Raw genomic sequence first — 13,568 nt, 5'->3', positions numbered from 1 at the left:
AATATGCTAACCTATAGTTTTCTTTTGAGACCAAAAAGTCAGGGTACTACTCAAAAAACCAAAGTCTGTCAAATCATGAACTCAGCCAAATACAAATGAAGGCAAAATATATAGGCAAAAATAATTTGGTAGAAGACATGAAAAAACCTGAGTGGGCTACGTCACCTTACAAGGCTTTTTCAGAGCTGGTAGAGATCACAGAAGAGACAAATCAGGTCCACAAGCACTGTAAGAGCAACTCTTCACAGCATCAGGGCAGAGAGCTGCAACAGAACTGAATGAAATATCAACATAAAAATATTTAGGACACAAACTGATTTAAAGAAGAGTCCAGACAGAACTTACTAAAACATTTCTATTAGCATTCAGGGAGTTACTGACAATACAGCATAAATAGGCAAAGCTAATAGCTCAGTCCAGTAATGTTTTCTCCTTTGCAGGAAATTGATATGTAGACTAACAAGATGTATTGAATTGAAAATTGAATAAAATATTTCCTCATCCTATTACACACAACATTATCCAGTTTTGTCAAGCCCTTGATCACTTCAAGAGAATGAAGACATGTGACAGCAGAAAAGAACACAGCAGAGGGAAAAAAAAATCTAAAAATAGTTCATGGGGTTGAAGCTCTTTGTTGCTGCATAAATAAGGCTTTTTTTCATTCCAAGTGAAGTGACCCAGGGTCTGCACTGGCCTGGACTTACTGAGCTGGGCTGGGCTGGTGTCAGCTCCTGCCTTGGGGCCACATACCTGTTGCTTGCCCTGCCTGAGCCAGATCTGTGCCTGTGTCTGTGAGAAGGATCTGACAAACCCAGGGGGTGTCTGCCCAGCAAACAAGAGCCTCTGGAAGCTGAGCCTGAGCAGACTGCAGGGCCATACTCACACTCACCTGGGAGCAGCCAGAAGGCAGCAGCCTGGGGCAGGGAAACATATGACAACACACACAAGCAGGTCCTGGGACTAAAGAGGAATATACCTGGACCATTAATGTCACTCTTCTCCTAGCAGAAACCTCCAGAAGGTGAGAGCTCATTAAAAATACAGCACTACCTACATTTTTTCTTGAGAAAACTGGAAGTCTCCGCCTTAAGAGCTAAAAGAACACTGAAAGGACAAGTACAGGATCAGGGGAAAAGGTAAGTACTAGGAAATTTTGGGGTGTTGGAGTTATAACTATTTACACTGTAAAACTTCTTACACTGTAAGACTTCCCTGTGTTAGAGAATTTTGACTATTAGTCTGTTAAAACATTAACTGGATTAACAGTTAATTAGCTCCATAGGTACAGTGAATTCTTCCTTTCCCAGTACTAGGACTTGGAGTGTAACAAGAGTGCACAGGGTAGAGATGAAAAGAGACCAACTGCCTTAAAGTTTATGACCATTAATAAGTTCTTCTCACTCTAAGATGAGAGACAAAGAGGATAAGCTTGTTGTTACCTGGAAGTTATAGAATGACTAAAATAAATAACTACGTAACCTTGTGTAGCCTTGTTGGTAACTGTAAAGAAAAAAACGTGGATATCTTTGCTTATTTATTGACTCACAAAAAAAAAAAAAAAAAAATGTACTTGTCTCTACAAAAAAATAGTTTTCCACTGCTAGAATGGGAAAAATTCTTGGAGTGACAGCAAATACCAAATATTTTTGTGTGGTGCATAGGTAACATTTTTCATAGCAGATAATATAGTATACAAGACTCAGGAAAATGGCAAAGTGCAATAACAGCAGTCTGTTCAAAACTCACAAAGAGAAATTTATGTATAAGAGGTACTAACAAGCTATAAGTACTATCTTATCACTGTAGACATCAAACAGAGAATAAAGTTCTAGTCCTAGGTTGTTGAATTTTTATTTTTAAATATTTATATAAACAGACAAGTTGTCAGAAAAATGGCCATACAGTATTTACTGCCACGGCCAGAAAATAATGCCACTACTAAGCAAACAAATGGCTGGAATATTAAATAAAACATGTGATATTGTGGTTATGGTGTACCATATCATGGCATACCCACACAGCACAACTGTAGTGGGGCAAAATTCAGAGATAAGAGTCTGTAGATGTCATGAAAATGACAGAATTATGAGCCAAAACCCACAAGTTCAGATCAAGTGCACACTGGTTTATTATTTTGTTTATGTGATAGACAAACATAAATTATTTCTCTTCTAGTTTTAATGCCATTTGTAGATTTGCTTTTTTTGCATTGTCTTTTTTTATGTCTTTTGCTTTGAGGAGGTAAAAAAGAGATGGAAAATTTGTTTTTGAAGAATCTCTAGAGACAATTTCCTGGATTGCTCTTTCCAGATCCGTGCCATTTGAGAAGTCACTGGCAGTCAGAAAGCACAGCTGTGACTGACTCACTGGATCCTGATTATTTTAGATTTATCTTGATGCACTGGACCACCCAAGTAAGCCTCCTATTAACAGTCAAGTTAATTTTTGCAATAGCACTCAGAGTAGCAATCTCAGAAAGCTACAGAGGGCTCAATTCCTTGTTTACCATTCCCTATCTCCCACCTCTTGGAGCAATGTCCATTGAGGAAGAGAAGATTTTCTACCAGGTACAACTCCCAGACCAACATTTAGAAACCAAAACAATAAAGAAGAAAAGTCTATGAGAATGATGTGATGATTAATTAAAATAAACTTACTAGCAAAGAGGAAAAGGAGAAGAAAGAAGACTTGGTACCCAGTCTCCCTGCAATTTATACTCAGTTTACAGGTAATGAACATACATCCTCATTCTCTCCTTAGTTTGTTTACACTTTATGCAGGTCAGGGGAGAATGAACATAGGGTCAGACTCTGTAGTCAGCTCTTCAGATGAGTTAAGTGGAAACATATCTCATTTCTGACCAGAAAGGCTGAAGAATCTCATTTGTGAGCTAAATACTAAACTGAACTTCCTTGTTAAGCTATAGAACACCCTAAACATGTATGAAAGACTTTTGTCAGCAAGTCTTACAAAATTAAGAATTATAAATTAATTATAAATTTATATAATTATATTTAATCTATCTAGCCTGAATCTACCCTTCTTGAGTTGAAAACCATCACTTGTCCTACTGCTACAGGCCCTACTAAAAAGTCTGTCCCCATCTTTCATATAAGCCATGTTTAAGTACTGAAAGGTCACAGTCAGGTTTTCCTGGAGTCTCCAGGTTGAACAAGCCCAAGTCTCTCAGTCTGTTCTCATAGGAAAAGCCCTCTGACCATTTCCTGGGCCCTCTTCCAGGCCTGTTCCTATAAGTCCCTTGTGTTGAGGGCTCCAGAGCTGAGTAGAGTACTTCAGGTGGGTTTTCACCACAGTGGAGTAAACATCTTAAAGCAATACTGGCATATGATATGCTGCACAACTAAGTAGGTTCAAGGAATTTATTTTAATTTTTTTTCCTTTTACTTTAAACTTTTTTTTTTTTTTTTTTTTTTTACTTAGAAAACATGTATTTGACTTAATGGAGCCTCCCTGAGTTTCTCTTAAATATTGTTCTATATCAAATGGATGAACAAAAATTTTGTAAGAAAACTGTGTTTACTTAAATAAAAATTCTCAGTAAAATAAATGGATGTTTTGCTTAGAGTAAAAATACTTATATTTGTTGACCATGATTTTTATTTTTCATTAATTTATACAATGCTTTTAATTAGAATGATCCAAAAAGGAAATATAGAGTACTTCTTATTTAGGATCCAAAATACAGTATTTTTGCCAGTACCAAATCAGCTCTTTTTCTTTATATGAAAATGAGGCAAAGACATACAGATTCCATGAAAGAGCAAAAGAAAAATTTCTAATTAGACAGACTCATATATATATATGCACTTCTACAGCTGAGAAATATCAAAACATTTGCAATTGTTTTTTAAGAGCAAGTTTTCAATATAGTCCATATTCTTCTTATATAAAGATGAGCAGGGAAACAACAAGCAGCATTTAAAACACAAGGCACAGCCAGTCACTGAGGAACAGTGATGTAAAACTGAGAAATTCCAATCTACTGCAGAGACAAGGAGAAAAAAACCCAACCATCTTTAAAAGGGTATCCAAATCCACTTTCTCCACCTTCTGAAGCAAAAGGATGGTGCTGCTAGTAACAAGATGTGGCTCAGAAAGCTGAGATTCAGTCACCACCCTTGACAGGGCCCCTGTGCTCTCATTGACAAGGCAACAATTAATCAGTGAACTCCTTTCCCAGCCTATTAATTAAGGGTAACAACACTTGCTTTCTTCCTCCCTTACCTATAGTGGGACCTGGAGCAGCTGACTCAGGCAAAATTGCCACAAGGCTGTAAGAGCTTTGTGCCTCTGTCAGGAGATACACAATATCTCTCCACATTTTCTTATCACATGTCCCAGGATCTCAATTGAGGAGCCTCCAGTCTCAGATGGGCCATGAATTTGCTATAAAAATACAAAGATTAAATGTTCTATTTGCTGCTTCAGTAGTTTACAACTTTAACACACAGCAAACAAAATATCATGCTAAACAATAGAGATTACTCCAAAAGTTTATACAAATGATCAAGGACAATTTTTTTTTAACCCAGAAATTCATAACAGTTCTGTTTCATTATATCCTGATATTTTATCAACAATTTAAAGATAAATTCTGGCCAACACCAGTTACATCATCTGACCAACAGAAGGCACAAACACATCCTCACACTGTGCCAAAAAATACTCTTTCATTGTGAATCCTTCTTACTCACAGTAACAGGACTGTATCTCAGGGCTCAGAAACAGCTAGGTTTATTTCCTTTGCCTGGGATGTTTTAATTTGTGATGAGTAAAAACACATCATCACCAGGAAGAAGAAGAAGAATTTCCTGTGAAGACAGGAAATTTTAAAAGTGTTGTAGGTATTTTGAGAGGAAAAATCCTTTTTCATAGGTCTTCTATGTTTTATAGACAGTGATTTGTTTAGAAATATTTCTTGCAGTGAAGCTTTACAGCCACGGCTTAGGCAGTGCTTCTGCTGATAAATGGTTAAGAGCTACTTTTCCATAAATTAGTGAGAGAAAACTCATAAAATTTGTCATCAGGCTTCAAAAGTGTGCTATTTTCAAACAGTACAAATTGTGACTGGCTCAGCACCATATGGTATTTAATTTTCTGTGATGTATGCATGTGCACAAATTGCATTTAGGTAACTGGAATGCTGTCAGTCTGAAGATAATTCTGCATACACTAGCAGGTAGAAAGCAAAGGTCTCTGACAATATCTGAATCATTTCAAAAGATGGTCTCTTTATTCATGTACCATTCAAGTATACATGAAGAAATGTTAGGAGCTGTGTTCTTGGCTAGATCTGAGATTTTATTTCTGAACCATAGCTTGATGCAAAAAAGAAATGCTCAAAATAAATATATGTGGTTTTTTAAACCATTTTTCTGTATTTTTGTTATATACAGCCTTCCTGAAAGCCTGATCAGTTGCTTCCACTAAGAACAATGTCTATATTGTACCTTAACATAGTAACATGAGACAATGTAAACTAATTTAGAAAAAAAATCTATGAGATATTTTCTGATAATTCTGAAAATATTTGAGCTGTATTTCCTTCCTTTGTTGTTCGAAAGTTTTGGGAAGTAAACCACAGTAGCCAGAGTGGTGCTCTGCAGGCATTACTGCCTTCTTTACAACTACACCCTCATGTACCACCTGAGGATCAACCTGACAACATTCAAGTGTGGATAAAGGAAGTCACTTCATTATTTATATTTCTTTTAAAAGTCCATTTTTGTTTACTTTATTCCTTAATAATGATTTGAGACTAGCCAGTTAGAAGTGCTCTCTGAACAGTTTTAGAACTATCAGTTTTAATTCGGATAATTTAAATTGACCTAGGTATCCAGAAATCATTAGTTTGAGAAAATTACTTTTCTGACTTGAGAGGGAGGATCATGAATGACATGAAGCAATGTCAATTGACTTATGATTACCTCTTTCACCAACTCAACCCTCAACTGTTCAATCACAAAATAAATTCCAGGAAAAGAATCAGAATTTGGTCAGAAAAAAAAAAATAGACATGAATATTTGATGTGTAGTATAGTGATATAATGTAGAGGACACAAATGCAGTGGAAAAATTTTACCAGATGACTGATAAAGAGATGCTCTGCTTTGTACTTGAGACAGCTAGGAAGGAAGGGAACTTTGAAGTGGGGTAATGGCACTTGTATCAGAAGCTGTGAGCCAGACGAAAAAAAAAGTTTTGAAGTCAGCTAACAAATTAAACTTCTTTCATAACATTCTTGCAGAGGTCAAAACAAGGATTCTGTTCTGATGTACACAGCACATGAAAATATAAAGGAGCACTCAGGAAAAATTGTTTTTTCTGAAGTTGAATATATTATTTTAACTTATATTCACCATTTTATGGTGAAAGTTTTCATCTGGAATGCCTTGACAGGTTTGGGGATTGAGGGATTTATGGGGTGGCTGCACTTGAAGTTGAACTAAAGTGGTTATACACAGAGACAGAGTGAATGTCAGTCACTCACCAGAACAAGGTGGTATTCACCTAAGAGTTCAAATGAATTCAGTGATGAAATATATAAACTACTAAATCTAGAAGATAGCCTCTCACTTGAAGCTCAATACATGAATGCTGGCTGACAGAATTTTTATTTAATAATCTTAACTTTTAAAAAGTAATTTTAAAAATCCTTTTATATGAAGCAAATCATTAAAGAGAATTGGAAAGGATAAATTTACTGGATCTCCTTGTTAATACTTTGGAGAAAACGAAACCCAGAGACTTCTGTGAAGAGAATTACTGCCCCCAAAGTCAATAATCAGAGAGACAGAAATTATTAAGTACATATAGTCTGCCTGGATTTCCAAAAGTCTTCACAATGATCTTTATTGCAAAATCTTAAGGAAAGCAATGAGCCATTGCATCAGTACAAGGCGATTCTTTCATGGCTGAAAGTAGTGAATGAATGGTTGAGAGAACAGAAATGGAAACAGGACTGAAATGTTAATTCCTGTGGTGTGGGGAGATCAGTAGTGGAGCTCCGTGCCATTCATCATCTTCATAAATAGCCCAGTAATGACATTGAAGAAGTAACTGTGCTTCTGATGATGCAAAGTAATTCAAGATACTAATGATGATGGCAGATTGTGAAGGATCCACTGAGTAACTGGATATTCTAATAGCAGATAAAATACAGTGCAGGTAGGTGAAAATCAATACATAGAGGGAAAAGCAATATCAGATTCATATACAAAATGGGAGGCTCTCAGCTGACCAATGTCATTCAAAAGCAATTTTGGGATATTGTAAGCCATTCTATAAAAGCTGTCAAGTTAAGTGCTGGGTAACATTACATACATAAATAAATAGGTAAATAAATAACATATGCAATGTTCTTGTTATCCTAAATACTCTGTTAGGAAAGGAGGTAGTTCCTAATCCAGCAGGTAAAATTGTAGTCTTCCTGGCAAGGATTCTGTGAATGTAAATGATTTCTCTGAGTTAAAAGGCTGACCAGAGAGCTTCTTGCAAGTGACGTACACAGGAGGTCACCAGGAGAAATGCAAGAGTCTCAGGAATCCTCCACAGCTGAGAGTGAAAGTGTATTAGGGACCATTACTGTGTATGTTTGTTTTCTTCTTCCTCAGTGTCCTCTTCCTGGACAATTATTTGTCTCACTAGATCTTTGGTATGACTCACAATGCAATAATTATATATTACTTTGTTTTATAACCCTTAAAGAAAAAATTAGAATAGCAACACTGTAGGACAAAATCACATGGCACTCTATATAACACATTTAGGAAAAAAAAAGTCATCCCACAGGTTTTCTCTACTAGAAACTGTCTATGCTTTGAAGACCTGCTTCTGTTTTAGATGTAGCATGCAAAATAAATAATTTTGGAGGTCTCTGACACATTAACTTTTGTTAAGAAAATACGCCACAGCAGAGCTGAGTACTTAAGGGATGGAGGGGATTTTTTAAAGAGGATCAAGTAATAGAGGACAATATTTCTTCTTTTAAAACACAACTAACAGAAAATTCAAATGAGAAATAAAAACATGATCAGCAGAGACTGCAACAGGCCAAAAAATCTTGAGTAGATGATCCTTTATTTGTTTTAGATTGCCTTGTTTTAAATTATCATAGATCATCTTTAAAGAAAGTGTGTCTTAAAGAAATCTCCTGACAAAACAGCCCTCCCACTAGAATTTACTTTGCATCAACAAGAACACTGATTTATAGGAACAGTAAGATTCACAGAGGTCACTGTGCAGAAAACTAAATAAAGCCTAATGTAGTTCATACTTTTCTCTGATGTTTATTGCAAAATATATAGTCAGCATTCTATTCTCTAAAATATACTGGGGACCAAACGCTAATGTCAGAAAGAAATATCACCTGATATAGATCAATATCAAGGCAACAATGGAGATATTGCTTTTTAAAAATTATTTTCTCTTGACATCACTCTTTGTTTTTGTGACTGGTGCAAAACAGAAAAATAAATGGACTGTAGTAAATCCTAAATACCATCCTTAAAAGCAGATTCACAGGCTGTTTCATTTTCCAGATTTCAGAGATGGTGTCTTCGCCTCTTGGTTTTCCTTTTAGATTATTTTAAACCTACATAAATATGAGCAAAAATAACTAAACTTACACGGTATGTTCATAGATGTTTGCAAAACAACTTCCCATTGACAAAATTGACAATGTTCTTTAACAGCATGCTGTATTTATCAAAGTCACAAAGCCTCACATACTCTAAAGTTTGTCACTAAAGACATACACAGGAAGCTTTAAAATATCATCCTATCATGGTAGTGAACATGATTATATTCCAAAGAAAAAGTCACAAACTTCAAATTCACCAAAGGCAATTTTATACATAGGCCTCCTAGGTTTGAATTCAAGGGAAAATTCAGAATTACGAAAGTCACACCTCTTCCAATTCTGTTTAATTATATCTAATTACCGAAGGGATTTTGCACTAAGTGTGTCTGATAAAGCTATTGTGCTTTGAGTTTAATAGAGTGAGCTCTACTTTAAATGTTATATCCTTGGTCACAATCTGGCTTCCTGATATATAAAGAGGACAGCACAACATGTTGTCAAAAGCAACCATAGCCCACACAAAAAAAAAGATTTGTTGTTTTATTTGAAAACCTGCCAGTATGTGAAAGTTAAGAAAGAGATAAATGAAGAGTACCTAGAAAATATTCTTATCTCAGAGAAATGCTGAGGATTGGAAATAAAAGAAAAACATATTTCCAAATCCATTTGAATGCCTTGGATAAAGATAAATATGAAGAGGACCTACAAGTGTCTCTTATTGCACACAGTGGGCAATAAAGTCATGAAAGTATTAATTCATTTTATGAGAAACCAATTGAAAATATTTCACTTACAATGAAATCCTAATACTTAGGAACAGCTGTAGTCCAAGAAGAGTATTTGGTTTGATCAAAATCAGGTCCTTTTCTTATCTGCAGCTAGGAAAAGAGCAGATAAGACATGTAAAAAAGGTGAAAGGGGAAAATAAGTGCCAGCTTCAGAAATACCCAATAGCATGTTCATGTTTAGAGATCCTGCTGAAAACAGACTAACTAGAAAATAGTGAAGGAATTTCAATTTGAATTCACCAAGAAAAAAGTGTCATATAAACATCACTACCTCAAACATATGGGTTAACAGTTTCATCAAAATTAGGAAGAGAAAATGGCAGATACGAAAATCTGTATTAACAAGAGAATATCAGGTTTATCTTGAGATAGCATCATCCTATCTGCACAATAGCTGATATACAGCACCAACAAGTTGATAAAAACATTTTCATTGAGAACAAGGACAGGTCCTGGCAAGCCACATTACAGAATCAATCAGCTGAATTGAGCAATTTCAAACCCTATACAGTAGCTTCAAGATTATACATTTACCTATTGCAATAAACTGAAATAGGGGATGTTTTAATAAAAGAGCAAAGAAACACTTGCTGATATTTTGAACAACAACATGATGAGGTGATGATGGCTGTACCAGCCCCACATAAACAGAGACACTGAGGAAAATGATAAGAAGGAACAACGATGATATACTCAATTCATTCTAAAAAGATGCCACCCATAACAAAAGCATTCAAACACATAGGACACCTGTATTAATCAAACCACTTAACAAATATATTACAGATGTAGCTGACAGAAGAGCCCACATAGAAGGGTGTAGATCCTTGAAAATTTGTAAGTACTGTGCAAGAAAAGTAAGTTTAACTGCCCATCTAAAATAATTGTTTTGTGATACCACAGCTTTGCAAGTCATGAAAGAAACAAAGTTTGTAGAAAATAAAGACAACACTCTGCCACATCTGTGTTGTTATAGTCTGATAATTTGTTACCAATAATAAATACTTTTTATGGAAATCACCAGAAAAACAAATCTTGAGATAAGTAGATGTGCTGGTCTAGCGTGACTCAGAATACAGAACAATTTCTGCATAAAATCTTCATGGTTTCTTTTGTCCAATTGCAAAAAATAGCTGAAGGTTTCTTCTTTTTTTGTCTGATTGCTTGCTGTTTGTTTGGTTTTGGTTTTGCTTTGATATATCATACCCATTTAAGGATTTTTTTTCCACTTTCTAAAATTTTAGTCTCCTCCTGACATGTCAGTCCATTCTGCCACTGCTAAACACAGTGTTCTGTTTTCAACACATGGCATCCCAAAATAGGTATTGAGTGATCTCCTTGTGCAAGCATTAAGAACATTCAGCCTAATGAAATGACTGAAAGACTGTTCAGATGGTACAACCTATCATTTGCAGAGAGTAGAAATATTCTGACTCATTTAAACCTGAGAAATTAAAAAAGATGGGTAGGAAACACTGTCCTGCATGGCCACTAGGTGAGAGAAGATGGCTTTTTTCCTGTTATTCCCATGACCACTGACTCCAAAGACCTTCTGATGAGTTAATGCACTTATAATAAAGACTGAAATGATAATATGGCCAAAGAGCACAGCAACAGTCCCTTTTGTCCTGAAGATTAAATGCATGATTTTCTCTGAGAGCCTGAGAGAATTACAACCTGTCAGTGGCTGATGTGTTCCCAAGGGAAAGTTTCTTGGAAGATCTTTCACTGAAGGACAACATTTGTAAACAATTTTACTTTCTCAAAACAGTCCTGTATAACTGTAGATAGTGTGTTTTTCTCTTGTCCCACCAATGGGACAAGACATCATGTTCCCTTGACCAATCATGTTAAACCTGTAGCGTAAGACCCTACAAAAGCTGAAAAGTTCAGAGAATAAAGGCCCTTTTCCTAGCAATTCGTTCTGGTGTGTGCTGTGAATCCACACTTGTACATCGTGTCCAACAGCAACACATGTGGAAACTACATTCACAACTGAAGGTCACAGCTGGAATGAGAAAGGTACACATCTATAGACTAGCAGCTGAGACTGGGACAAATTAGAAGAGTAAGAAGCACACCAGAAGTGCCTGTGTCTGAGAGATGAGATGATTAGGTGAGACTTGCAAAGGAACATTAGGAACATCTGAGGAAAATCAAGAGTTAGGTGTGCTCGCCAGGCTAGTGTGGAGACTTGCTGGACATCTGGAACTGTTTAGCTGTGTTATCTACCTCTGACTGATACAAGGAGCTATTAATCATAATGCTGCCTTAATTAATATGATTAGTCACCCATGTCTCAGGCTAGATAGTAAAGACACAGGCAGGCAGCTTAACAGAAAGTTTTCTAGGAACATAAAGAAGGAATCCAGGACATTGTCCTGTATTTTCTTTTAAAACAGCTTTGAGTAATCACCAGGATACTACCATTAGAAGAAAAGTCCTACATGATTTAGGTGCCGAGTCTTCTGCACTTCTGCAGACTTCCGTCCAGTCGCTGGCACGCAGCAAAAGAAAACTACAGCACCCGGTATTCCCAGGCGGTCTCCCATCCAAGTACTAACCGGGCCCGACCCCGCTTAGCTTCCGAGATCAGACAGGATCGGGCGCTCTCAGGGTGGTGTGGCCGTAGGCACCACTCCCACCCTCAGTAGCGCCCTCGAGCTCACACCAGCGCCTTCCCGCCCTCACCCACCGCCTCACGGACACGGCACGGGAAAACAGGGCCACCCACGGCCACGGGCACCAGGAACCTGGAGCCGGACCTAACAAAACACAGGGCACACAAGGCACAAAAGCCACGCGATGCAAGGCACACAAGGCACAAAAGCCACGCGATGCAAGGCACACAAGGCACTCACGTAACGCGTGCCCTCGCCCTCCTCTGCCTCGCCACAGCTACCCAGGCAAAACAAGGGCCCTCCCGTCCAGTCGCCGGCACGCGGCGAAAAAAGACTACAGCACCCGGTATTCCCAGGCGGTCTCCCATCCAGGTACTAACCGGGCCCGACCCCGCTGAGCTTCCGAGATCAGACGGGATCGGGCGTTCTCAGGGTGGTATGGCCGTAGGCGCTGGTCTCCCTCTCAGGAGCGCTCCCCTTCCCGCTGTGCCCTGCAGCCTCACGGACACAGCACAGACACGCACAACACACAGCCCGGGCACCAGGGCTGGGTATGGCGACACCGGACTGGGAGCCAGAGCCAGCATCAGGCAGGGCACACAAAGCACAAAAACCACACGATGCAAGGCACAAAAGGCACACAAAGCACACTAGCCACGTGTGCCCACAAGCTCCTGCCCCTCGCCAAGGCTGCCCAAGGAAAACAAGGGACCTCCCAGTATCTGTGGTACTGTTAAAAGTTATTAGTCTCTGCCATATATTAGGAATATATGGTCCAAAATTAAATGGCCTCAGTGTCACCATGAGTTCTTCACACAGTGCAGGTGTGACATTTGAAAGAAGACAGACTATAGTCCTTTTTTCTGTGTAACTTCTGGCAAGTCTGTGGCCATAGGGAGATGCCACAATGTGTAGATACCATAATTTTTAAAAGCCCAAACAACCAACCATAGCTTCATCTTTCTTGGAGGACTTTATTAGTTTGTTTAATAACAGGAGCACAATCTAACCAAGAGAACACAGAACTGTGATTCCAGATACATGGGCTATGCCCCTTTCACTTGGGCTAAGGGGCTGGATTTCCATCAGTGACCACAAGCCGGTACTTTCAAAAGTGTTTGCTGCCTTTTTCTCTAAGGCATAATTTGGGATATTTTATGGCCTTTAATTAATGCAAAAAAATGCTATATTTTCAAATACTTTGTAAGGAACTGAAAATGCAAACTTTCCACAGCCAAACAAAAATAGTGTGTATGTCTCTAGATGCATATATGGAGGTGGAAAAAGACAAGAGGACAGAAGATAAGAAAAAATAGATACCGTCTGGGATTGGGGGGAGGAAAGGAGGGTGGGGCAGGAATGGGACGGTGCTCCAGGGTCTGTGGCAAACAGTAAAGAAAAATATTTAGAGGTGTCAGAGAAGTAGAGGTGTCAGAGAATTAAAGGTGTCTCCAACAACATAACTATTTGAATTTTAAGATCGAGTATCTGTAGGCAGCTAGGTAGGGAGATTACAAGGATGGGAGTGTGAAAGAGTTAAGGATAAAAGGAATT

At 37.9% G+C, this 13,568-nt stretch overlaps 2 non-coding genes across 2 annotated transcripts; both read right to left on the bottom strand.

Moving 5' to 3' along the window:
* Window positions 1-11,908: 11,908 nt before the first annotated feature.
* On the bottom strand, window positions 11,909-12,027 carry LOC131592537 (5S ribosomal RNA). The gene has a single exon (XR_009280654.1). It is a non-coding gene; the product is annotated as a 5S ribosomal RNA (ribosomal RNA).
* A 318-nt stretch (window positions 12,028-12,345) lies between these two features.
* On the bottom strand, window positions 12,346-12,464 carry LOC131592524 (5S ribosomal RNA). Its single transcript, XR_009280644.1, has one exon. It is a non-coding gene; the product is annotated as a 5S ribosomal RNA (ribosomal RNA).
* Between the last annotated feature and the right edge of the window lie 1,104 nt (window positions 12,465-13,568).

This window comes from Poecile atricapillus, chromosome W (assembly GCF_030490865.1).
Source record: "Poecile atricapillus isolate bPoeAtr1 chromosome W, bPoeAtr1.hap1, whole genome shotgun sequence".
Lineage (NCBI taxonomy): Eukaryota > Metazoa > Chordata > Aves > Passeriformes > Paridae > Poecile > Poecile atricapillus.
The sequence above is the reverse complement of the archived record's forward strand: the minus strand, read 5'-3'. Positions and strand labels throughout refer to the sequence as shown.